The sequence below is a fragment of the Zalophus californianus genome, chromosome 2, assembly GCF_009762305.2.
Source record: "Zalophus californianus isolate mZalCal1 chromosome 2, mZalCal1.pri.v2, whole genome shotgun sequence".
NCBI lineage: Eukaryota > Metazoa > Chordata > Mammalia > Carnivora > Otariidae > Zalophus > Zalophus californianus.
In genome coordinates, this window is record NC_045596.1 from 199,102,539 (window position 1) to 199,128,378 (window position 25,840).

The following is a 25,840-nucleotide window of genomic DNA, read 5'->3' on the forward strand; positions in this document are numbered from 1 at the left end:
CATTCATCTGTCGATGGGCATCTTGGCTCTTTCCACAGTTTGGCTATGGTAGACATTGCTGCTATAAACATTGGGGTGCATGTACCCCTTCGGATCCCTACATTTGGGGTAAATACGCAGTAGTGCAATTGCTAGATCATATGGTAGCTCTATTTTCAACTTTTTGAGGAACCTCCATACCGTTTTCCAGAGTGGTTGCACCAGCTTGCATTCCTACCCACAGTGTAGTAGGGTTCCCCTTTCTCTGCAACCCTGCCAACATCTGTCGTTTCCTGACTTGTTAATTTTAGCCATTCTGACTGGTGTGAGGTGGTATCTCATTGAGGTTTTGATTTGGATTTCCCTGATGCCGAGCAATGTTGAGCACTTTTTCATGTGTCTGTTGGCCATTTGGATGTCTTCTTTGGAAAAATGTCTGTTCATGTCTTCTGCCCATTTCTTGATTGGATCATTTGTTCTTTGGGTGTTGAGTTTGAGAAGTTCTTTATACATTTTGGATACTAGCCCTTTATCTGATATGTCATTTGCAAATATTTTCTCCCATTCTGTCGGTTGTCTTTTGGTTTTGTGGACTGTTTATTTTGTTGTGCAAAAGCTTTTTATCTTGATGAAATCCCAATAGTTCATTTTTGCCCTTGCTTCCCTTGCCTTTGGCAATGTTTCTAGGAAGAAGTTGCTGTGGCTGAGGTCGATGAGGTTGCTGCCTGTGTTCTCCTTTAGGATTTTGATGGACTCCTGTCTCACGTTTAGGTCTTTCAACCATTTGGAGTCTATTTTTGTGTGTGGTGTAAGGAAATGGTCCAGTTTCATTCTTCTGCATGTGGCTGTCCCATTTTCCCAACACCATTTGTTGAAGAGACTGTCATTTTTCCATTGGGCATTCTTTCCTGCTTTGTCAAAGACGAGTTGACCATAGAGTTGAGGGTCCATTTCTGGGCTCTCTATTCTGTTCCATTGATCTATGTGTCTGTTTTTGTGCCAGTACCATACTGTCTTGATGATGACAGCTTTGTAATAGAGCTTGAAGTCCGGAATTGTGATGCCGCCAGCTTTGCTTTTGTTTTTCAACATTCCTCTGGCTATTCGGGGTCTCTTCTGGTTCCATACAAATTTTAGGATTATTTGTTCCATTTCTTTGAAAAAAAAGTGGATGGTATTTTGATGGGGATTGCATTGAATGTGTAGATTGCTCTAGGTAGCACTGACATCTTCACAATGTTTGTTCTTCCAATCCATGAGCATGGAACGTTTTTCCATTTCTTTGTGTCTTCTTCAATTTCTTTCATGAGTATTTTATAGTTTTCTGAGTACAGATCCTTTGCCTCTTTGGTTAAATTTATTCCTAGGTATCTAATCGTTTTGGGTGCAATTGTAAATGGGATCGACTCCTTGATGTGTCTCTCTCTGTCTTGGTGTATAGGAATGACACTGATTTCTGTGCATTGATTTTATATCCTGCTACTTTACTGAACTCCTGTATGAGGTCTAGCAGTTTTGGGGTGGAGTCTTTTGGGTTTTCCACATACAGTATCATATCATCAGCAAAGGGTGAGAGTTTGACTTCCTCTTTGCCAATTTGGATGCATTTGATTTCTTTTTGTTGTCTGATTGCTGTGGCTAGGACTTCTAATACTATGTTGAAGAGCAGTGGTGATAGTGGACATCCCTGCAGTGTTCCTGACCTTAGGGGAAAAGCTCTCAGCTTTTCCCCATTGAGAATGATATTGGCTGTAGGTTTTTCATAGATGGCTTTTATGATATTGAGGTATGTACCCTCTATCCCTATACTCTGAAGAGTTTTGATCAAGAAAGGATGCTGTACTTTGTCAAATGCTTTTTCTGCATCTATTGAGAGGATCATATGATTCTTGTTCTTTCTTTTGTTAATGTATTGTATCCCGTTGATTGATTTGCGGATGTTGAACCAGCCTTGCAGCCCAGCGATAAATCCCACTTGGTCGTGGTGAATAATCCTTTTAATGTACTGTTGGATCCTATTGGCTAGTATTTTGGTGAGAATTTTTGCATCCATGTTCATCAAGCATATTGGTCTGAAATTCTCCTTTTTGATGGGGTCTTTGTCTGGTTTTGGGATCAAGGTAATGCTGGCCTCATAAAATGAGTTTGGAAGTTGTCCTTCCATTTCTATTTTTTGGAACAGTTTCAGGAGAATAGGTATTAATTCTTCTTTGAATGTCTGATAGAATGCCCCTGGGAAGCCATCTAGCCCTGGGCTTTTGTTTGTTGGGAGATTTTTGATGACTGCTTCAATTTCCTTAGTGGTTATAGGTCTGTTCAGGTTTTCTGTTCCTTCCTCGTTCAATTTTGGTAGTTGATACATCTCTAGGAATGCACCCATTTCTTCCAGGTTTTCTAATTTGCTGGCATAGAGTTGCTCATAATATGTTCTTATAATGTTTGTATTTCTTTGGTGTTGGTTGTGATCTCTCCTCTTTCGTTCATGATTTTGTTGATTTGGGTCATTTCTCTTTTCTTTTTGATAAGTCTGGCCAGGGGTTTATCAATCTTGTTAATTCTTTCAAAGAACCAGCTCCTAGTTTCGTTGATCTCTTCTACTGTTCTTTTGGTTTCTAGTTCATTGATTTCTGCTCTGATCATTATTATTTCTCTTCTCCTGCTGGGTTTAGGCTTTATTTGCTGTTCTTTCTCCAGCTCCTTTAGGTGTAGGGTTAGGTTGTGTATTTGAGACCTTTCTTATATCTTGAGAAAGGCTTGTATTGCTATATACTTTCCTCTCAGGACTGCCTTTGCTGTATCCCAAAGATTTTGAACAGTTGTGTTTTCATTTTCATGGGTTTCCATGATTTTTTTTAATTCTTCTTTAATTTCCTGGTTGACCCATTCATTCTTTAGTAGGATGCTCTTTAGCCTCCATGTATTTGAGTTCTTTCCAACTTTCCTCTTGTGATTGAGTTCCAGTTTCAACGCATTGTGGTCTGAAAATATGCAGGGAATTATCCCAATCTTTTGGTACCGGTTGAGACCTGATTTGTGACCTAGGATGTGATCAATTCTGGAGAATGTTCCATGGGCAGTAGAGAAGAATGTGTATCCTGTTGCTTTGGAATGGAATGTTCTGAATATGTCTGTAAAGTCCATTTGGTCCAGTGTGTCATTTAAAGTCTTTATTTCCTTGTTGATCTTTGGCCTAGATGATCTGTCCATTTCAATCAGGAGGGTGTTAAAGTCCCCCACTATTATTGTATTGTTGTCAATGTGTTTCTTCGCTTTTGTTATTAATTGCCTTATATAATTGGCTACTCCCATGTTAGGGGCATAGATATTTACAATTGTTAGATCTTCTTGTTGGATAGACCCTTTAAGTAGGATATAGTGTCCTTCTTCATCTCTTATTGCAGTCTTTGTTTTAAAATCTAATTTGTGTGATATAAGGATTGCCACCCCAGCTTTCTTTTGGTGTTCCTTAGCATGGTAAATGGTTTTCTACCCCCTCACTTTCAATGTGGGGGTGACTTTGGGTCTAAAATGAGTGTCTTACAGACAGCATATTGATGGGTCTTGTTTTTTAATCCAATCTGATAGCCTGTCTTTTGATTGGGGCATTTAGCCCATTTACATTCAGGGTAACTATTGAAAGGTATGAATTTAGTGCCATTGTATTGCCTGTAAGGGGACTGTTACTCTACATTGTCTGTGTTCCTTTCTGATCTATGCTGCTTTTAGGCTCTCTCTTTGCTTGGAGGACCCCTTTCAATATTTCTTGGAGGGCTGGTTTCATGTTTGCAAATTCCTTTAGTTTTTGTTTGTCCTGGAAGCTTTTTATCTCTCCTTCAATTTTCAGTGAGAGCCTAGCTGGATATAGTATTCTTGGCTGCATATTTTTCTCATTTAGTGCTCTGAAGATATCTTGCCAGTCCTTTCTGGCCTGCCAGGTCTCTGTGGATAGGTCTGTTGCCAATCTAATATTTCTACCATTGTAGGTTACATATCTCTTCTCCCAAGATGCTTTCAGGATTTTCTCTTTGTCTCTGAGACTCGTAAGTTTTACTATTAGATGTCGGGGTGTTGACCTATTTTTATTGATTTTGAGAGGGGTTCTCTGTGCCTCCTGGATTTTGATGCCTGTTTCCTTCCCCACATCAGGGAAGTTCTCTGCTATTATTTGCTCCAATATACCTTCTGCCCCTCTCTCTCTTTCTTCTTCTTCTGGGATCCCAATTATTCTAATGTTGTTTCATCTTATCGTATTGCTTATCTCTCGAATTCTGCCCTCGTGATCCTGTAGTTGTTTCTCTCTCTTTTTCTCAGCCTCTTTATTTTCCATCATTTAGTCTTCTGTATCATTGATTCTCTCTTCTGCCTCATTTATCCTAGCAGTTAGTGCCTCCATTTTTGATTGCACCTTATCAATAGCCTTTTTCATTTCAACTTGGTTAGATTTTAGTTATTTTATTTCTCCAGAAAGGGTTTCTCTAATAACTTCCACGCTTTTTTCAAGCCCAGCTAGTATCTTTAAAGTCATGATTCTGAACTCTAGGTCTGACATCGTACTAATGTCCGTATTGAGTAGGTCCCTGGCTGACGGTATTATCTCTTGTTCTTTTTGCTGAGGTGATTTTTTTCATCTTGTCATTTTGTCCAGAGGAGAGTAGATGAATGAGAGAACAAAATGCTAACAGGTTAACAACGTCCCCAGCAAATATACTGTATACAAATCAGAAAAGACCTGAAACCAGGGGAAAAGAAAGGGAAAGAAAGAAAAAAGAAAGAGAGAAAAAAAAGGAAAAGATAAAAACAAAAACAGAACAATACAAAAAAAGCAGAATATGATCAAATATGATTGGGCTAATGTATAGATCATTGCCACACACTAGATTTTGGGCATATTTTGGTCTGTTAGAAAAAAGTGCCTCCTAAAATTTTAAAGGAAGAAAGACATATATGTACAAAATAAGGGTTGATACAATGAAGGGATGGAAGACGACTGTAAAGATGAAAATTATAAAAGATTTTATAAAAAAATTGATAAGATAAGAAGTTGTTTTTAAAAAGAAAGATTAAAAAAATGAAAAAAGAAAAAAAGGAAAAAAATGTGATCAGGCAGGAAATTAGAACAAAGCCATACACTAGTGATTTAGGGTATATTTTGATCTGTTAGAAGAAACTGTATTTCAAAATTTTAAAGAGAGAACAACATATATATATATATATATATATATATATATATATGCCAAAAATAAGGGTAACTACTATGAAGGGATAAAATATGACTCTAAAAATGAAAAATAAAAAATGTTTTTTTAAAAAGGGATTGATAAGATGTTGGTTGAAAAAGGGGAAAAAAAATTAAAAAAAAACAGTTAAAAAAAATAACCTTGATGAACTAATGAATCATGGTAAAAAAAAAAAAAAAAAGCCATGGATTCTATGTGCAGTATTCCCCTAGTGCTGGAGTTCTCCCGTTCTCCTTGATCGGTAAACTTGGTCTTGGCTTGCTGGCTGTTCGTGCTGATCTTCTGGGGGAAGGGCCTGGTCCCGTGGTTCCCAAATGTCTTTGCTGGAGGCGGAATTGCCCCGCCTTTGTCGGTCTGGGCTAAGCAAGCTGCTCGGGTTTGCTCTCAGGAGCTTTTGTTCCCTGCAAGCTCTCGGTACAGCTTTGGAGGACCAGGGTGAAAATGGTGGCCTCCGAATCTCCACCCGGAGGAGCTGAGAACTCAGGGCCCCGCTCCTCAGTGCGGCCCCGGAGAAAAGCAGTCACTCCCATCTCCCTGGTCTCCGGCTGCACTCCGTGCTCACCTGGCCTGTGACCGAGCGTTTCTATATCTGTCACCCGACCCCGTGTGGAGTCTCCAAACCCAGCAGATCCCTGCGGTGCGCTTCCGCGCTGCTCCTCCGGGGGGAGGAAGGGGAGTCTCCCTGGCTCTGCCACTTGTTGGGTCCCTGCTGGAGGAGCAGTGGCCCGAATGGGCCGCGGATCATAGTTTATGGCAACCCCGAGCTGACAGCCCGCGCCTCGGCTCCGTCTCTGCAGCCGGCTTCCCCGCTCTGATACCTGGGAGCTCTGCCACACTCAGGCACCCCCGGTCTTTCTGTGACCCCGAGGGTCCTGAGACCACACTGTCCCGCGAGGGTTCCACCCCCTGCTTAGCCACTGGAGCCACGGTCCCTCAGCGGAGCGACTTCTAAAAGGTCCGTTTTTGTGCTCTGCAGCTCTAGCACTTGCCAGAAGCGGCCGACGGAGGCCCCCTCCCCCGCCGTCTATCCTCCCGAATATCCCCTCGGATTCACTTCTCCGCACGTCCTACCTTCCAGAAAGTGGTCGCTTCTCTGTTCAGAGAGTTGTTGCTACTCTCCTCTTCGATCTCCTGTTGAGTTCGTAGGTGTTCAGAATGGTTTGATCCCTATTCAGCTGAATTCCTGAGACCAGATGAAATCCAGGTCTCCTACTCCTCCTCCATCTTGCTCTGCCCCTATATGTAACTCTTAATACACAACTTAGTGAAAAGATCTGGGTGATCATTGGCAAAACTGAGGCAAAAGAGTGTTTCTGCTGTGACTTGATAAAGTAAGTAGCAATCTCTTGTTGAAGAGATTAGCTTAAAATCCTGCAAGTTATTTTGAAAGATTATTATTCAATTATCTGGCCAAGAGTGTCCAAAAGTCAAATCTTGCCATTATCTGCAAAATGCTTGCTATTACAAAGATAAAGATACTCATTATAAGACAAAGCTTAAGATTTAATTTTTAACCATTTAGATGTTGCATGCAAGATCAGTTTTTTTTCTCCTATTAACTAGAAGAAAATAGTTATTAATCATATTTTCATTTCCCAAATAAGTTTCCTGCCAGGGAGGCAAGTTCTAGTGGAAAATGAAGCAATCAGGGGTGCCCGTGTAGCTCAGTGGGTTAAGCGTCTGACTCTTGGTTTTGGCTCAGTTCATGATCTCAGGGTTGTGAGTCCGAGCCCTGACTCAGGCTCCATGGTCAGCACGGAGTCTGCTTGAGATTTTCTCACCCGCTCCCTCCCCTCCCCCCAACTCCTGCACACACACTCTCTCGCTCTAAAATAAATAATTTTTTTTTTAATAATATAATCACTTGTAGCAGAGGAGTAAAAGTAGTGTGGCTGCTTAACACTGTGGGCTCAGGAGTCCTACAGATTGGATTCCAGTGCAAGGGTCCAGTCATGGTTCAGGCCACTCAGATCCATAACTGAGGCTCCACCCAATTCAACTCTGTGGCCGTTTCTCATCCTTTTTTTGACCCAGGCATCTGGCTCCATTACAAATTGCAAAAAAGGAACATTGGGAAAATTATTTGAATAGTCTGTACCTCTGTCCCTTCATCATGGAAAGTGGGGACAAGGGTACATTTATCTCACACAGCTGTTGCAAGGATTGAATAAGCCAGTTCATGCAAACACATAAGAGTGAGCGGGGTAGAGCGAATGCCACATGAGCCTTAGGCTTCTTACTGCAGAAACATTCAGTTGTGTTTCTAGAATAGCATTAACACAGCTCACTTCATTCCCGGTACAAAAATTGATATTATCTTAAATAGACTTGGAATTTAGAAAAATATATCACTTCAACAAATATTTATTGAGTATGCTCTATCTGACCAGTATTAGTAAATCAAAAACATTTTATGACCTAGGATTGTATCCCTCTGCCTACCTTGCAAACTTCCTTTTTATTTTCTCTGTGCAAACCATGTCGATGTCTTCTGTGCCTGTTATTCTTAGGGTTATGTAAGGTATATCTGCACGCATTCTCTCTTTTCCCCTTCACAAAAGGAGAACCCTCAGGTTATCAATTATTAAGTGACAGACACAATTATAAGGCTTTTTGACTTAGACCTTGTGCAGCCTCACCCATCACATGAGACAAAAACATTTCCTTCTGAGCACAGCAGACCACGTTAGATGTTTTTGTATTTTCTCTTCTGCTTCTTCACTACAGGTGTCCTTGTCTGCATGGGTCTTTGAACTTCTGCTAAGCCATTTTCCCTCCATAGGTCCCCCTGTACTTTAAGCTCTTTGAGGCAATAAACTGGTATCTGCTAAATACATCCGTCTAAATTTGTACAACAGCTTTTTTTGAATGTCACAAAGTGTGGACCACCCTGTACTCTATCCTTTTTACTTAAATATGAAGCTGGAAGTGGGAGCAGGTTGCTCCTTTGAAGAGAGCTATTGTTTTCCAGAGTCCTTTATAATTTAATATCCCATTGTGTGCTTACACTGACCTTGATGTCATCACCCCTGAAGAGATGCAAGGTGACAGATCTCACATCCCTCGCCCTCAGCAGTACCGAACAGGGAAGCCAGACTCCTGACTCTTTGCTTTATTTCAAGTGTTTCTTCCAATTTATTTATTACCTGCTCAGGAATAAAAGAATACTACATAAAGCTGAAAGGTGTTGGAGAGTCAGGATGGAAAGCCCTCATCAAATTCTGCCTTGGCAGTAATTTGCTGTCAAATGATGCACAGAGCGTTCAGAAAGCAGTATCCACAGTGTCTCCTTTCTGGGTGGATGCGGGCATTGCAGATGTCAGCGTGCTGCTCAGAGGCAGGGAATCTATAGGGGCTACAGAGCATAATGCCTGTGACATGCAGTCACTTCTAGCGTCAGACAGAAGAATATAAAACCTGAGAATCCCCAGAGACAGATTTTAAGAATACAGAGTCGTCACTCTGAAACTCAGCTCGGTGCCTGGTTTCTTCTGTCTGTGAGTCTGCTGGATGGAAGGAAACGGGCATTCCAGGCAGCATCTTCCCGACAGAATCAAGGGTACCAACTGCCTGGCAAGGGCAAGAGAGGAACGGGAGCAAGGGCGTGACAGGAGCTCCGTGGAGGGACGTGGCTTTGCACCGCAGTGATTGCTGAGGGTCCGCCGCTCAGGAGGGGCCAGCCGGGGCTCTGAGCAAACCTGAGGGAGACCAGGGGGTGGAGCGCAGAACCATAGCCACTGGCTAGTCCTGAGAGTGCCAGTCACAGAAGAGAGATTGGATGAGTTTGGGGGACCTACCGCCATGCGGTGGCACTGGGATGCTCACTTCGGGGACTGAGAGAGGGTTCAAGGAATGAGCAGTGTTAGAGCGAGGCAGCCCAGAGATCCGCTGGACAGACCCACTCACACACACACATGTGAATATGCGTGAGGAAGGGGACCCAGAGGCTCTATAGCTGCCCTCCGGGGAGGTGCTGAGTTAGAGGCAAGAACAGGAAGCCTTTGGCTTATTCTCCTTATGGTTCTCACCACTGAGGTTCAATATAAGGTTGTCCTTCTTTAGGCTTATTTCCTAGTAATAAACTGGAAAAGGAATCATACCCCCTTTAAAAAATAATAGTGACATCTTGGTAAGTCATCTTAAAATTATAATACATGTTATGGATTGGCTGGAATACGTATTGGCTTTATCATATCATGAAAATGGAGAGAAATCTCATTTCTGAGATTCTGAGAATAGGATAAAAATGAACTTTTTGAGGATAATCCTAAATCTAATTTGATGTTAATTTCTCTCTGTACACATCCACACACCTGTGCACCATAAACACACATATATGCATGCACACATACATACTTGCACACACATGCACACACATGCACATACACATACACACACATGCACACACATACGCATACACACATGGACATGTATACATGCATATGTATACACACATACACACATACACACATGCACATATACATACATGCACACGTATACACAGAAAGACATACACACATACACACATACACACATGCATGCGCATATACACACATGCACACATATATGTACATACTTGCACACATATACACATACATACTTGCACACACATGCATACACACATACACAAATATGCACACATACTCTCACTATTAGAGAGATATGTACATTTATGTATATTTATGTTTTAAATTTTAATAAATAGTATACATATTTAAAAGATGAGTAAACAGGCATTCTTTTTTATATGTTTAGATAATCTCCTTCAAATATTCATTTCAAAAAGCTGATTTATAACTGGAAGAAGGCTTTTTTCTTGTCTACACTATTTATTTATTGATATAAGACAGTGTTCTCCCTTGAAAGTAGGAATGCTTTTTCCAGCTTTATTGCACTATCATTGACATGCATCTCTGTGTATGTGGAAGGTGTGCAGCATAACGGTTTGGCTCACAGAATGGGAATCATCTTGAAACATAAGTAACATAAGGTTACTCCTTAAAGAGAGAAAAGCTACCTTGGCTGCCACTTTGTTAGTTAACCAATTACAAACAATTATTGCTGAAATTTTTCTATTAAATTTTCAACAGGTTAACCATATGAATTTGGACACCGAACAAGTTCCTATTAAAGACAGAAATTGAAAACAAAGTCTAATGAAATGATCTATCTAAACACATCTATTACACTAAAATGGCTACCTGGCGAACCAATCAGAAACAATCCTGTTTGTATTTCCAATCAGTTTTCTTTAGGCAAAACCTATAAGTACCAGCAGACAGAAATGTGTTCCTGCCTTCTACACTCAATGTATAGGAATGACGTAATAGACCTTTCAATGAAAAGTTGATTCACGTTGTATTTAAATAGATAATTCACATTTCAAATTATTTTTCCGCATAGAAAATAAGCTTTTGGGAAAAGTGTGGTATGAGGACGATCCTCTGACCAGAAAGCAAAAAACGTGGATTTTACCACTAATTTTGCTGTGTGAATGTGGAAAACTCACTCAGATTATCTTCACCTATAAAATGCAAATAGTGAAAATGGTCCACAAAGTCATGCTAATAAGCAAGTGAAACTACATGTCACACAGCCTAGGAAGCAGGTAAATTCATATGCAAATATAACATCCAATTTTTTTCAGGTTAATATAATGACATCGCAGAACTACACAGTCAGAGTTACTACAAAGGTCTTCCATGTGGCAATATTCTGAATAGTAAGGTGTTTACTTATTTTGATATAAGAGATTCTATCTTCTTGCTTTTATAAACGTCTTAAATTTTTCTATTTATATCCTTTATCATTCAGACTAATGTTCTTAGTCACCAGGATCTAACAACCTAATTGCAACTAATTTCTCACTGTAAATGAGTGATTTATTTCTCCCAGCAGCGATGATATGACCTAAACAGAGCAAATTGTTGAAACTCGTGTGGTCCAAAGTAGCCTGGCTGTTTTAACCTGTAGAGTCTGTTCACAGTATTTCTATTGGGTGTTACAGGAAGGGGCAAAGTGAACAGAGAGGACTTTGCATAGAATCTTTCACTTTCAAGTGTCAACTTCCTCTACTATGTTTGGGGGTGTGTTTCATGCTGGGACCCCAACCTTAGCTGGTGGGTCCCTCAACCGTTTTATTGCTCCCCATATGGGGTGCAAATTTTCTTCCATCATTTCTCTTCTACCATAAGGTCTTTGCCCCTAGAAGTCTTTACTGGTAATTTGCAAGTTGCAGGGTATAATTAAAGCAGAGGAGAGGGCATGATGTTGAACATTGCTCTTGCTATGGTTTATCCGGTATTTCTTGGGGAAGGAACATGTTTACCATTTATCAGGCACATTGCCCAAGTCATCCTGTTTCTCCCCATCTTTTCCCACTCCTCTGTGTGCACACAACCTGTGAATTGATGTTATCTGTCTGTGTGGAGGAGGTTGAGTTTTCCATCTTCTCCATAATCCTAGTTCTGGCCTTCATTTTGCACACCTCCACATGGCTCAGCCAAAGGCTAGCCACGCTATATCCCTGCCCTAACAATTCAGAGAACCAGAAATAAGACTGGAATCACAGTTAATGCTTGTTGTTTTGCTGGTATGAGTGTTTTAACTATATTCCGGTACAGATTCTTCAGCCAAATGATGTTTTTCCATTACACTTGTAGGAACTGAAAGAAAAATTTCGCCTTCTAGAAAATCCCTCTGTTGTGAACAATTCTGTAACCTGGGGCTCTGAGCCCTGATAATTTGGACACTAAAGTTGTCCAAAGCCTGTCACACAAAGATAAGTGTGTCCACATTACTCCCCAGAGCATCCAGGCAGGGAGTACTGCCTGGTCGGGAAGTTACCCACTAGGCATTTTGCAGATGCTCTTCCTGTCAGGAAAGCAAGGAGGGTGGCGATTTCCCGTGAAGGTGACAGGGTCTGGGTTGGGGTGGCGTCACATGGTGGAGACTGAAGGCACAAATGGTCCTCCTTATAAGGGGTGTGTTGTGCTACAAAAGGACAGGTGCCTTGGGACATGTCTGGTCTACTCTCCATCCAAGCTACCATAGTGCCTTCCCTGGGATACACACTATTAAAAGTACACTCCTTAAAACAATGTTAATTTGACATAACTTCTTGCTCACAGTAACTAGTGTTTTGAGTACAACACACATAGGAGTTTACAGTAATCTATTAGTCTTTCTGACTTCTCTCTGATGGGGTTGGATTTTGTTTACCGGATAGCAGAATTTCCTGTCGTTTGCAACTATAGGTCTTCACAAAACACCACGAGGTAGATTACCAATCATTAGAGCAGACTTAGGTCAGCTTCAAAAGCAATCATTACATTTTTAATTTATAAAGGGAGTTAATCAATTCGATGGGTATTTTAATAACAAATTCTCAGCTGATCTTCCCCCCATAAGTGGTTGCCAAGCATTCAGCATGTCCTGTCTGCCCCCACCCTACCCCTCTCTGGGGTTCTCTTGCTTCAGTCAATTTGGAGAGTATTTCTGTTGAAACTCTGCATCATTGAGTGTTGTTTTACCTTTAGTGTGGCACTTTCTCCTCCTTGTCCTCCAGGTACACAGCTCAGGTGGCTGAAGCCCCAAAGAGCAGTTATTCACTTTCCTCTGGGAGAGTATGTAATTGGGATTCTGATCTGGACCTCAGGATGGTTTAAAAAAAATGAATATGATTACAATTGTAACTTACTCATTTTTTTCACTGAAGATTCCATATAGAGTAACCATTTTGAATATATTTGAAGATTTTTTTTCTTTGTTCTTGTAGGGAAATAACATTTTAACTTTTGTTAAAAGCTATTAAATTGGTGTGCCAGGGTGGCTCAGTTGGTTAAGCATCTGCCTTCTGCTCAGGGCATGATCTCAAGGTCCTGGGATCGAGTCCGGGCACCTGGCTCTCTGCTCAGCAGGGCGTCTGCTTCTCCCCATCTCTCTGTGCTTGCTTTCTCTGTCTTTCAAATAAATAAATAAAATCTTTTTTAAAAGCTATTAAATTATTACTTAATATATATGATTTTTATTAGGTCACATTGTACCTTTATATGAATGTAAACTGACTTTTTAAAAATTCGCAATGGATTATGAGCACTTTGCCTCATTTGCTTTTTAAGACCATGAAATGCTAATATTAAATAAGCTTTTCTATGCAGGACAGCACAGGGAGTGTGACAGGCTCCAGCAACAGTGAAGTTCAATTAGAGGTACTAAGTCGGCAATACCTCTGAGTCATGGAACATGTTCACCATGATTCAGGCCTGAGGTGCTACCGTTTATTTTAGCTTGGGACTCACCCAGTGTGTGTCGTTGCGTACCAAAGATGCCATCCCTGTATTTTTTCTCTAGAAAAAAGCCCGGTGGGGTCTTGCTGCGCCTATGTTGCACGTTACCATAAATGCCACAGAAGGGAGTAATAAGAAGTAATGACAGATCTCGGGTTTTAAGATCTGTTGCGTATGCATGACTCTACCATCCTGTCTGTGTTAGTTAGGGATCTCCAGAGAAACCAAATCAACAAGATGTGTGTGTGTATGTGTGTGTGTTTGCACGTATACAATGAGGGGTTGGCTCACATATTTTTGGAGGCCCAGAGGTCCTTCAATGTGCTGTCTGTAAGCTGGAGGCCCAGAAAGACTGGTGATAGAGTTCACTCCAAGTCCAGAGACTGAGGACTCAAGAGAGTGGATGGTATAGGGGTGCCTGGGTGGCTCAGTCTGCCTTCGGCTCAGGTCATGATCCCAGGGTCCTGGGATCGAGCCCCGCATCGGGCTCCCTGTTCCACAGGAAGCCTGCTTCTCCCTCTCCCACTCCCCCTGCTTGTGTTCCCCCTTTCACTGTGTCTCTTTCTGTCAAATAAATAAATGAAATCTTAAAAAAAAATAAGAGAGAGTGGATGGTATAAACCCATCAGAGGGCAGGAAAACATGAGATGAGGTGTCCCAGCTCGAACAGTGAGACAAAGTGAAAGGGATGGATTCCTTCATCCTCTGTCTTTTCTTCTATTCAGGCCCTCAACATATTGGATGATGCTGACCCACACTGGGGCGGGGGGCAATCTACTGTATTGAGCCTTCTGATTCAAATGCTAATCTCATCCACAAACCCCTGCAGACACACCCAGAAATAATGGGTGTGGCACCTTCTGTTGTCATCATATTATCTATCACACCTTCCCTGTGATCTTTCATGCACATGACACACACTTCCATTGTGTGTCATAGGACACTCTCTTGGAGCTGCTGAGGCTACAAGAATCACACACACTCCCCAATTCCAGGTAGCTGAGTCACAGTCTTGGAGACCAGAGAAGTCTTTTCTGGTGTCTTGGTTTAGTGTGTGGCTTTAGAGTTAGCCCATTTAGATTAGGCTGTGACTTTCATGTACTAAATCTGCAGCACATTCAAGTTATTAACTTATGAGGTCATCGATCTCTTTATCTGTAAAATGACACGATCCTGCTAAATATGTCAGAAAAAGAATGGAGTTTGAAATGAGCTAGCACAATAAACTTCACCCACTACCTTACACAGCACAGGCTAGATTAATGAATCAATAGCAGTTGCTATCATTACTGTTATCCAGAAATAGGTCTATAAATTACTAATTAAACATGAGGAGGAGGGCTGTTGTGGAGAGATGCATGGATTGTTACAGAGGCACAGAGTTACATAATCATGTAGGATACCAAAAGGAGAAGTGGAATTTTCCAGAAGGAGAGTGGAAAAGACATTCTAGGCAGAGAAAACATTACTAAGGGATGAGTCCCATGGTGAGAGGCAGGCAGGAAACTGAAAATAGGTTTTGCTGGTCTCGTGAAGGACTTTGTATTGGGTTATGCGGGTGATGGGGACCCCTGAAGAGTTTTGAGTAGGAAAGCAGCAACCACGGAAAGACTTCATTTAATCTTAAGTAATCCACAGGAGAGTGTTGGGGGGGTGAGATTAGAAGTTCAAACATGTTAGAAGCAACAGAGGAAGACATTGGATGAGGAAGGGGGGATTTCAAACTGTAGAAGCAGTGGGAATCAGGGCAGAGAGTGTAGGGTGTGAAGGACAAGGGAGAAGGAAACATACAGAGACCCCTGTCTTTGACTCCTGAGCGGCATCTGGGTGGATGGGCAGTGTTTGTCAGCACTCTTACAACCCAACTCGTGTGTGTGAGATGCTGGGCGAGGAATCTGACTTCTCCAACATCCGTATAAAAGTCTTCATATAAATAATGGTGACGCTTACTTCACTGAATTTAGGGAGCTTAAAGTCAATCTCATATTAATGTACATCCTAACTTCTGAAGAACAGTTCAAACAGCGTTCTAGTGGTTGCCATCACTGTATTTCTATTGAGCGACATCCTGGGTAAAGTTCTTTGGATTTTAAGGTTCTATGTTATCAGCCCCAAATTCCCAGCATGGCTGGATGACTTTATCAACACAGGCATGCTTTAATTGATCAGACAGACACAAGAAAGTAGAAGGAACAGGTCTGAATAATGGCACCATGAATTTTTGTGCTCCGACAATAAGCAGTTCCTGTATGGATTTGGCTCCTGAGATAGGTTTTCTAAAGTTCCAAGTTTGCAAATGGTATGATCCTTCTTTTCACAATCAGTGTTGCCAGGGGAGTATTAAGCTAACTCCTATGGCATCTACTGTAAAAAGTTTCTGAATTCACCAACTGCTGTCATTGCTTTGTTGCTGGCAGGGTGGGGGATACAGATCAACATAATAAGTAGCTCTCTCTAGTGCATGCCATCTTGCTGAATGCTTTCTCATCCAACTAAGATTTATTGAGCATCTACTTAGGCATGACACAGCTCTGATCGAGACAAATGTGCACTCTGCTTCAAGAATAAAAGCTAGAGCACCAAGAAAATGTGGAAATCCTACAAAGGATGGGGCAAATGGTGTACCATGGGATTGATAGGGAGGAAGAGATTATTTTGAAGAGTAAACTAATAAACTCAAAGCTACTTCGAACTGCTCTGCTTCCTTGAAGTTATAACCCCTGCCCCCAACACTCATACAGAGAAACACTGCATGATGAGAGCTGACACAGGAAGCTGCAGAAAAGTGGCCTTGAACTTGTTTTCAGGAGCCAGACAAAATTCATGTTCTTGATTTTAGTTTGCTGAAGTGGGATTCAAGATAAGGATGTTTGAGGATGGCAAGGACCAAGTGTAATCTACTTTACTACATGCATTTAATTCTGCAAAATATTTACTCTTTTTTTGGTTTACAACCTTTAATATTTTCCAAAGAAGACTTGAGTATGCAATCTTTGGAAAATTCTTCCTAATCTCTTCTTACAAACTACAGCACTTCCCTCCAAAAACAGTGAGAACCAGGAAGTCCTCAAAGAGAGACCATTCACTATCTAACTATATTGGTTCCAGTTAAACCCACTTAAGCCATGGATGTCCCATGTAGCAGGAAACTATCTCAATGTCAACACTTAATTGTGCATTAGTAATTTAACAGAAAACTTCATGCATTTTGATTACACATGTGTAAACTGGTATAGCTACAAAATGTAATTACATTTCTATATAAGTTATTCATATTCTTAAAGTTTTCTATTTCTGTTTCTAAAATATCATTTTTTTTCCCTAGAAGAGGACAATTAGAAAGGGAAGGGAAGAAGGGTATTTTTACTTAGAGAAAGTAGAGAAGCTATTACCAAAGAACAAATGCTCTAATCTCTCCTGGTTTGGTTTTAGAAATGACTTCAAAGGCTTTCTGACTCACTGCACTCACTGACCAAGTTAGAAAGTCTGTTCTTTCCTTCCTGTGTAGACTCCACCGAGCGCCACAGTTAACCCTAATCCAACCAGTTTTTGAGCACAAGTACAAGCTTTTCTTCACCTCTTTTATCTCTTAACAGTGGATGACTGGGAATTATGCAGATAATGATTTGGAGAATTCCAACCTGACTCTCAAGGATCAAAATATGGTCGAGGTCTGGGGTGAATATACATTTAAAGACTATACATTTGTGTAGTAGTTGAAATTAGAGAAATCTCGCTCATAGCTTGAGATTTTTATTGGCAAAACAGAAAAGAGATATAAAGTTTTCAAGACCATGAAATTAAGCTCTAACAGCACATGATTATCAAAAAGTGACAGAAGAAGGAGACAGAACAACAACAACAAAAGGTAAACATAACTTCCAGTGCTGCCGAAAGCCTCAGAGTCCCTTTGGTACTGACAAGTGGCTAAGGAGGTTGAGAACGGTATCTTATGCCAAGCCTTGTGGCTATAAAATTTGGACTTAATGTATTCTGTCCCTTCTTTTTCAGTATAACTCAGCTTTATACAATGAGTCTTTTAATCTCTTTATTCTATTTATTTTATTTCATCTTTTATCGTAAAACACCTTTGCCAGATATGTTGTAGATTTCAGCCTAGTCTACACCCAGTGAAACTAGTCTGTAGCAAAAAAGGGAACATTTGTTTTTTTGCAGCTCATGAAGCAAATTTGAAGAACTAGAAATAATATCCAAGACTACAAAGTGAAGTTATTGCTGTAACACAAAGGAAACCTTTCAAGAGGTCAAGTGGGAAGAGAAGGGCTGATCACAGAGCGGTGATATCAACCTCACCCCTACAGAGAGAGAGACATTCTCAGCTGAGCACACAAATACTCACATCTTCCTAATCCATATGTTTCTATACGAACATTACTCTTTTTTCCATGGTCTGCCCAGTTGATAGATGAAGTTATTGTAAGACTAAACCTGTTTCATTATATGTATCTAATTTTTAATTAAGGTGAGATTTAACACTAGCTCCTGACTTGAGAATTCTTTCTTGTCAGCCACTTTAAAAATGTTCATGCATCTGATTTTTTGGGGGGGTGTCTATGATGAAAATATTTCAATGCATAACCTCAAAACCGTGTCTCCTATTAGGTTTTATGCTTCACCAGCGACTAATCATATTAACAAATGATCGTATTAGAAACAGCAGAGCAATTTTTAAGAATAACCCATTCTCCTTTGTTAGACCTTTCATAATAAATATGAGACTTTGCTTAAATTTATTTTGCATTAATCAAGTGATTGGCATGTCCAGGGTCATCTTATACCAGGCAGGTCTGACCATCGGGAATACTTGAAAGAGAAGCTGTCCAATCATATGCAAAAGAGCCCTAGCCAGAATCAGCTCCTGTTTTCTCCCTCATTTAGAATTAACTGCAGAGTCAGTGCCACTAAGAGAGCTATTTGAAAAACATCCTTCTCTACCTTATAATAAAAATGGTAATTTTACTGTCGGAAAATGTTACTAAACTTGGCATCCATCTAGAACAGCTCCTTTTGCACTAGCTTGTGAGTTTAGCAAACAACAAGGTAGATTAGTCTCAGAGGAATAAAGAGAAACTAGTTGTGTTGTGGTAGTAGACAGAAATATTGACCCAAAGATAATTGTTCTCTCTCTGAGGTCCCCGATATTTGCCTGTAGGTGAATATCATAACCTCATACAGTAGAATATCAAGGTTGATAGGATAGTACATTTTTCGGAGCATAAAACATTGGCTTTGTAGGAATAAAAGAATCCCTGTTTCCATTAGTAAATCGAGCGTCATTGTAACATGATTCACTTAAAAAATAATTATTTTAATTTGGTGATTATCTTGAATCATTAAGATGGCATTTGTCACTATTATTTTTACTCACGTTTACCTATGTGGATATCTGCCCCAAAATGTTTCATCCTTAAGGAATGCTCCAGATAGGAGTTGTTTCTTTTTTTATTTATTTATTTTTTTGTTTTCTGTACTGTAAATCTGTGGCTACATCAGTTGAGAAGAGTTTAATGTCCTAATTTATAAACAAATTAACACCATGCTGTTATTTTGGGTAGTATACCAGATATCACACTGTAAAAAGTTCTCATTGCCTTTTATTTCCTCTCTGTCAGATGGGTACTGTCTGTGTCTAAATGCTATTCTTACTCATGGCAAATGCTGAAGTACAATTTCATTAGGCATTGCGAAATAGAGTTTATAAGAAGTTTCAGTCATACTTATTGTGAGCAGTGTGGGTTGAATTGCTGTATGTGCTTTTAATTGGAGGGTCATAAAATCAGAATTGCCTGCTAAAATTTACTTTTAAGCCGTTTCTGCAGAAGGTTAGAGATTTGAGGGGTTTAAAAGAATGTGTGAAATCAGGTAAGAACATCTTGAAGGAGGCATCTCAACTCTCTCCTTTCCTACAGTTGCCCCTGCTCTAAAGTTTGTGCAAGTCTCTTAACTGCCTCATTTGTATATCTGTAGAAATTTAAACAATAACTCACAGGATCATTGTGAAGCACAAAGGGCATATTGTACACAAAAGTGCTTTTCAAATTGTGAGATGCTATGTAAGTGATGGGTACCACTGTGATTCTTTCTTTAGCTAAATCTCTCTGTAGCTTGTTAATATTCCTGGAGGCTCTGGGCTTTAAGGCTTCCTGCTTCGTGAAGCAGTACATTCATTCCTGCCCAATTTTCCACTTTCACTTTGTGGGTTGCCCATTCCCTGGAGACCCCCGGAACTGGGTGATGCCATATCCTCCAGTATCTTATAAGTGTGAAACATCTCAGTCTTGTTTGATTAGATTGCAGGTCTGGAAATAATTTTTTGAAACTGTGAGAGACATGTCATGTCGCACCGTGGAACTGTATCGAAGGAGACGTAGCTAAGTGTTATCTGTGAAGTTTGAAAATGCCACGTTTCTCAATTACCAGAGATATTTGGTAATTTGTTAAAACTAAATAAATGGAAGGCGATTTTTGTGAGGACCATTACATAAATTTCTTCTTTCCCTCTAAACCTGTTATCTTTTTATTTGTGGAGATTTCAGATATACATGTGTGTGTATACATAGTTTTTTGTTTGTTTTTTTTCTTTTAAGCCTTTGCTTATAAACAGTCAGCACCACTAAGGATGTGTAGCAGTGCCTCCAGCAAGCCCAGTGCCCCATGGACAGGGGTCTAAGGAGAGACAGAGATGAGGGAGCCCAGCACACAAACAGGCAGAAAAACACAAAACCACCACAAGGGCAGAAGAGCAGCAGGGAGGAGGAAGAAGAAAACGTGGAGAGACTGATCTGGCAGAAGGACATCCCAGCCCTTTAATCCTAGGTGTCTCTCTGTACTCGAGGTGGGGTTCTCCTCTTCCCACCACCGTTCCTCACCACTGGGCTCCCTCTCTCTCTTCCCCTCCCTCTTTTCCTTCCATCAGCAAATGTTAACGGAGCCCCCACCCTACAAGATAACAGGCCGGGGACATACGAAGGAGTGAGCAAAGGTTCTACCTTCGGTGACATCACGATGTATTGTGGGAAAGCCGCATTTCCAAAAAGTGTCCATCTGTGTGAGAAGCACAGCCACATACCGGGGGCACCCTGCTCTGCTCAGGGTGGGATGGGGTGGGGTGAAGCCACGGCACTTCTTGGTTGGGCCAGTGGTTTGCGAGCCTGCTGGCAGGGTGGGCACATGAGGACACAGGTGGCCACAGTGTGAGGTCCAAGGGGGCCCTGCGACGGCGTTCAGTCTTCATGTCACCTGGCTGACCCTCTGGCAACGTGTGACAGTTTGAGGTCTTTCTCTCTAGTTCAAACTTTTTTTGTGTGTGTGGTTTTTGTTGTTGTTGTTGTTTGTTTCTTTGTTTCTGGTGGGTTTTTTGTTTGTTTGTTTGCTTTGCTTTTTTGCTTTTTTTGTAATTGGTTTAACATTCTGAATGATCCCTAAATCCCTCACCACAGAGAAAGCGATATGATAAACACTCAAAAATGTTTATTCAAATCCAGCTTGTTGAACTGGATTAGATTCTCTCTATTGAACATCTATTAATTCAGAGTGTATTAACTTTCCTCTATAGAGTATTTGCCCCACGGGCAAAAATCCAGTGAGCTAAAAGCCAATATTGATAGGGCATTCTGATCTTTAAAGAGGACCAGTTGATTTAGTTTCCCTCTACTTGGTCCTTGAAATGAAGAAATTGTTTTCATTATCATGTAGGTTTGGAAAAACATAAAGAATCCTTCAAACACTCAACCTTAAAAATTGTTTCTCTTTAATTTATTTAGAGTTGTAGCGGAATTCTTTCTCAATAAAATAATCATTGATTTCCTGAAAATATGTCTCTTAAAATTTTAGACATTTTCATACAATAGAATGGAAGCCTGTGGAGCCAGCCATTCATTCAGGTTCAATATTATATCATATTATTTTTTTTAAAGATTTTATTTTTATTTATTTATTTTGAGAGAGAGAATGAGATAGAGAGAGAGAGAGAGCACGAAAGGGAAGAGGGTCAGAGGGAGAAGCAGACTCCCTGCTGAGCAGGGAGCCCGATGCGGGACTCGATCCTGGGACTCCAGGATCATGACCTGAGCTGAAAGCAGTCGCTTAACCAACTGAGCCACCCAGGCGCCCTATATCATATTATTTTAATGGAACACACCTGTAAGACTCAGGTCTCAGACCTGTGATGGCACCCAGTGGAAGGTTTCCAAGGCTCGCCTTGCCTCTCCCCATCCACTCACCGCTCTGAAATCCCTGCCCCTAAATCTACTGTCTCCTGTCTGGTGGCTTGTAGCAGCCAGGAGGAGAACAAATGACTACCATCTGGGGTTAAAAAAAAAAAATCAAGAAATAGGAGCGTCTGTGTGGCTCAATCAGTTAAGCGTCTGATTTCGACTCAGGTCAGGATCTCAGGGTCCTGGGATCCAGCCCCTTATCGGGCTCCCTGCTCAGCGGGGGTCTGTTTCTCCCTCTCCCTCTGCCCCTCCCCTTGCTCATGCTCTTTCTCTCTCTCTCTCTCAAATAAATAAATAAAATTTTCAAAAAAAAATCAATAAATAGGAGTGCTTGGCTGGCTCAGTCAAAGGAGTATGTGACCTTTAATCTCAGGGTTGTGAGTTCCCCACAGTGGGTGTAGAGATTACTTAAAAAAAAACTAAAAAACAACAACAACAACAACAATAAATAATGTAAGACATGAACGTTAACTTGTGTAATTAAATGAGTTTGTGACACAATGTGAAGAAAAAAAGAATTTTGATTACAGGGATTAGATGGTCATTGGGAAATTTTAAAAATAATACTTTTATATAAAATACAAAACCATGTGATCTATTATCTTTATCAGTGTGAGCAATCATTTGGTTGATATATAAGAAATTTCTTTATCATCACTATGAATTTAAACTGAGGCAACTTCTAAAAATGTTATTTTTAAATATTTGCTTTATTCATTTTTATTCTTTATAATCTAACCTGTTTTGCTGTCATCTGATCTCTCCTACATCAAAGACAAACTATTTCAAGTGGAATATGAAACACTACCATAAAACATTTTAAAGGAACATAGTGATAATCTTTCCTGATAATTACCTTTTTTTACAATCCCTATTATGACATTATATTTAATTTCATTATTAAACAAAAATAACTTTTCATCTTTTTTCTGTTCTTCATGCAGCCATTTAGCGTAAGCCATTTGTCATCCTCTCTTCACTGTGTCTGAGTTAGCTTGGAAGGCTAGCCTAAATGTCAGTAACATACTTTATGTTCCTTAGAATTAGACCTGTATCTTTTTTTTTAATAATTTATTTTTTATTAACATATAATGTATATTTGTTTCAGGGGTACAGGTCTGTGATTCATCATTCTTGCACAATTCACAGCGTTCACCATAGTACACACCCTCCCCAATTAGACCTGTATCTTTTACAGTTTCTTATAACTAGCCAGAGATATGGCATCACTGAGAATTCATTATAGAGGGCTCTATCCAGACAAGATTAGACTAATACTGTTAGGTAGGAGGAAATGTAGAACCTATTATGGCATCTGTTATGGACCGAGTTTTTTCTGTTTCACTTTTTCAAAATTCTCTCAAATTAGGTGGAAACTCTGAGTAACTCTGAGTAACAGCGTATTAATTCTTGCCTTACTGGAGGAGGCTGAATGTTGGTTTTGATCCATGGTCTAACCCAGGACTTCAGGAGAGAGAGGGGCTGTGACCACTCTCTTCATTGGGTTTCTCCTCTATGATCAAATAACAAACCATAAGTTAAGGCCAGTGTTTATCCAACTTTGTGGTGTAATGTCCATTTAGGATCCTAAAATTTATTGAGTCCTGCAAAGTGACAATGAGTAAACTCAGGAAATTCACACACGCACATACACACACACACACACACACACACACACACACACACACAGTAACCATGAGAATGATGGAGACCTAGGTACACACATCCCCTGGAAGCACAGTGTACGTTCCTGAGAACACAGGACTGAAGAGAGGCAAATGCCAGCTCATGATTGTTAAGGGGATTCTTTGGACCTTACACATAGTCCTGCAGGTGGTATCTTCTCAAACACTGGAATTTAAAGGGATTTTAAGTCATTTTTCTGAGAATCACTTAGGACCATCATTACGGGTTGCTGTAGTGGTCACTGTTATAACCAATACTTACTTGGTTTGCTCATATACAGAGGTACGGGTATAGGCTTGCTGGGACCCCATTTTATGTTATTTTAAGCAACTATGCAGGCAATTTATAGGTAGGCAGCTTCATTCTACCTCAGCCATGAACATTTTATGAAAACTAACAGATGAAGACATTGATAGGATCTAGTGGCTAAAAAGCAAAATTCTGTGTGTCCCTGATTTTTTTTTTTTCTAACTGTAATTTGACAAGTACTGTTCAACAGCTCATGTCTATATTTCTGACCATTTTTTGTATTCGTGTAACTTTTTTGCATGCATATTTTATCTTCTAGCAGAAAACAATGTGGCTGTAGTATCTAAGGGGTCCTGTGAGAAGTTTCTATTGTGCATTTGCAGAGAAAAACAGCGTTTCCACAAACCACCATTGAAAATTCTGCTTTGGCTTTAATCAAGAATTTAAAAGACATGCATTGAATATTTGATGGAATGCCTATGGCTCCCACAGTATTTCATTTAGAACCATTAATTGAGAAAGGTTACTACAGTGGAGACAAACATATTAAAGTCCTTGTGCCAACACACCCCAAACAGTTTTAATTTCTATGAGCCTTTCCTCATTAGATTAAAAAAAAATCTATGCTAATCTCTAGTTGTGTTATATATAAAACTGATTATTGACTATATTTTGATTACTGTCATTACCTCTGCCTGCTCTAAGCAGCCAAGGTTAACAGGATAACCTGATGTAGAAAGGATAGCATTATCTTGTCTAATAAGTAAAATATTTGGATTTCATTTTCATTTATCACCAGGAAGATCTTCAAACTATTGCTAGTACCAACTAAATTTTTCCCTCAGCATTTCAACAATTAAAATTTGTTTCTTCATATTTAATATTCATTTCAAATCTCCAGAATAATTTTAAATATTTTTCTTAGCTTTTACTAATGTTTTCATTTAATGTTTGGCCATTTTTGTTAAGGTATGTTTAGTTTGCCCCTGATATCACCCCTCCCTGTGTCTTTATCTCCCTACCTTATAAATAATATTTATTATAATAATATTAATCTTCATCTGTTATAATGGACAATCTCATTTAAATGTAAATAATACATGCAGGTATTATTTCCATTATTTTATCTGTAAAGAAATAGAAGCTAAAAAATGCTAAGATGGTCACACTTCCATGATCAGAAGATGGAAAGGTCAAGATTTTATTCTATTTCCCTGGAGAACTCCTTTGCTATGATTTCTTATAAAAAATAGCTATCCTTATGTGTAATACTGACCATAAGGTAATTTATATTTTAAATCAAGGAAACATTTTCTACCAAGTTCTAAAACTAGTCCGTGCTATTAACCAGAGGGAATACTGCACTGAATATATTGTGACGCAACAGTCTTTTTACACATTGTTCCTATGTGTCCCTGGAGATTTCAGAGTTTTCCTCTTTGCATTTGCAGAACAGGTCTTGGCACAGAAAACATAGTCATGCAGATATTGCCATTAATCCATGGCTTCCTTATGCCTGCATGAGGAGGAGGAAGGGGGAACCATGAGTAATATCAGTAGGGCAGGCATCCCTCTGCCCCAGCTGATGCGGAAAAAACAAAACAAAACAAAACAAAAACTTAGCTAAATTTCAACATTGACATAGATTCCTGTTAGGAACATGCCATAAAAGTGACGGTTCGTCCGTGAGTTACAGGAAGTGCTCCATATGCCAGGAAGCCTGCATTGTCTGCTCACATTGTAAGAAAACCTTAGCTTTCTGTCAAAATCTTTCCTTAATAATACTGCTTGACATTCACCATATTCTGCAGTTTTAATGACCATGATATAATCTTTATAGAATAGAAAGAACTATTCCATTTTCCCTGTATGCCTGTTGTATATCTGTAGATATTTAGATGTCTATCTATCCAGCTGTCTATCTCTCTATCTGATATGTCTATAAATTACTCCTTACACTCATACACACTTTATTTTGTGCCTTTCTGAACCAATGATACAGAGCATCAACACTTACCTTGGTTAACGCTTTGATTCAAACACAGTGACACTTTGAATATGGAAGGTCCAAGTCTTGCTGAAATGCTCATTGACTTGTTATGAATTATAAAAATAAAATATTTATTTAGTTTAGGGATGAATGATGACAACTTTTCTAGAATAA

At 39.9% G+C, this 25,840-nt stretch overlaps 1 protein-coding gene across 1 annotated transcript in view; it reads left to right on the forward strand.

Annotated features, from left to right (window-relative positions):
• Window positions 1–25,840, forward strand: part of CSMD1 (CUB and Sushi multiple domains 1) — a 2,028,797-nt gene that overhangs the window by 842,627 nt on the left and 1,160,330 nt on the right. The window lies entirely within an intron of this gene.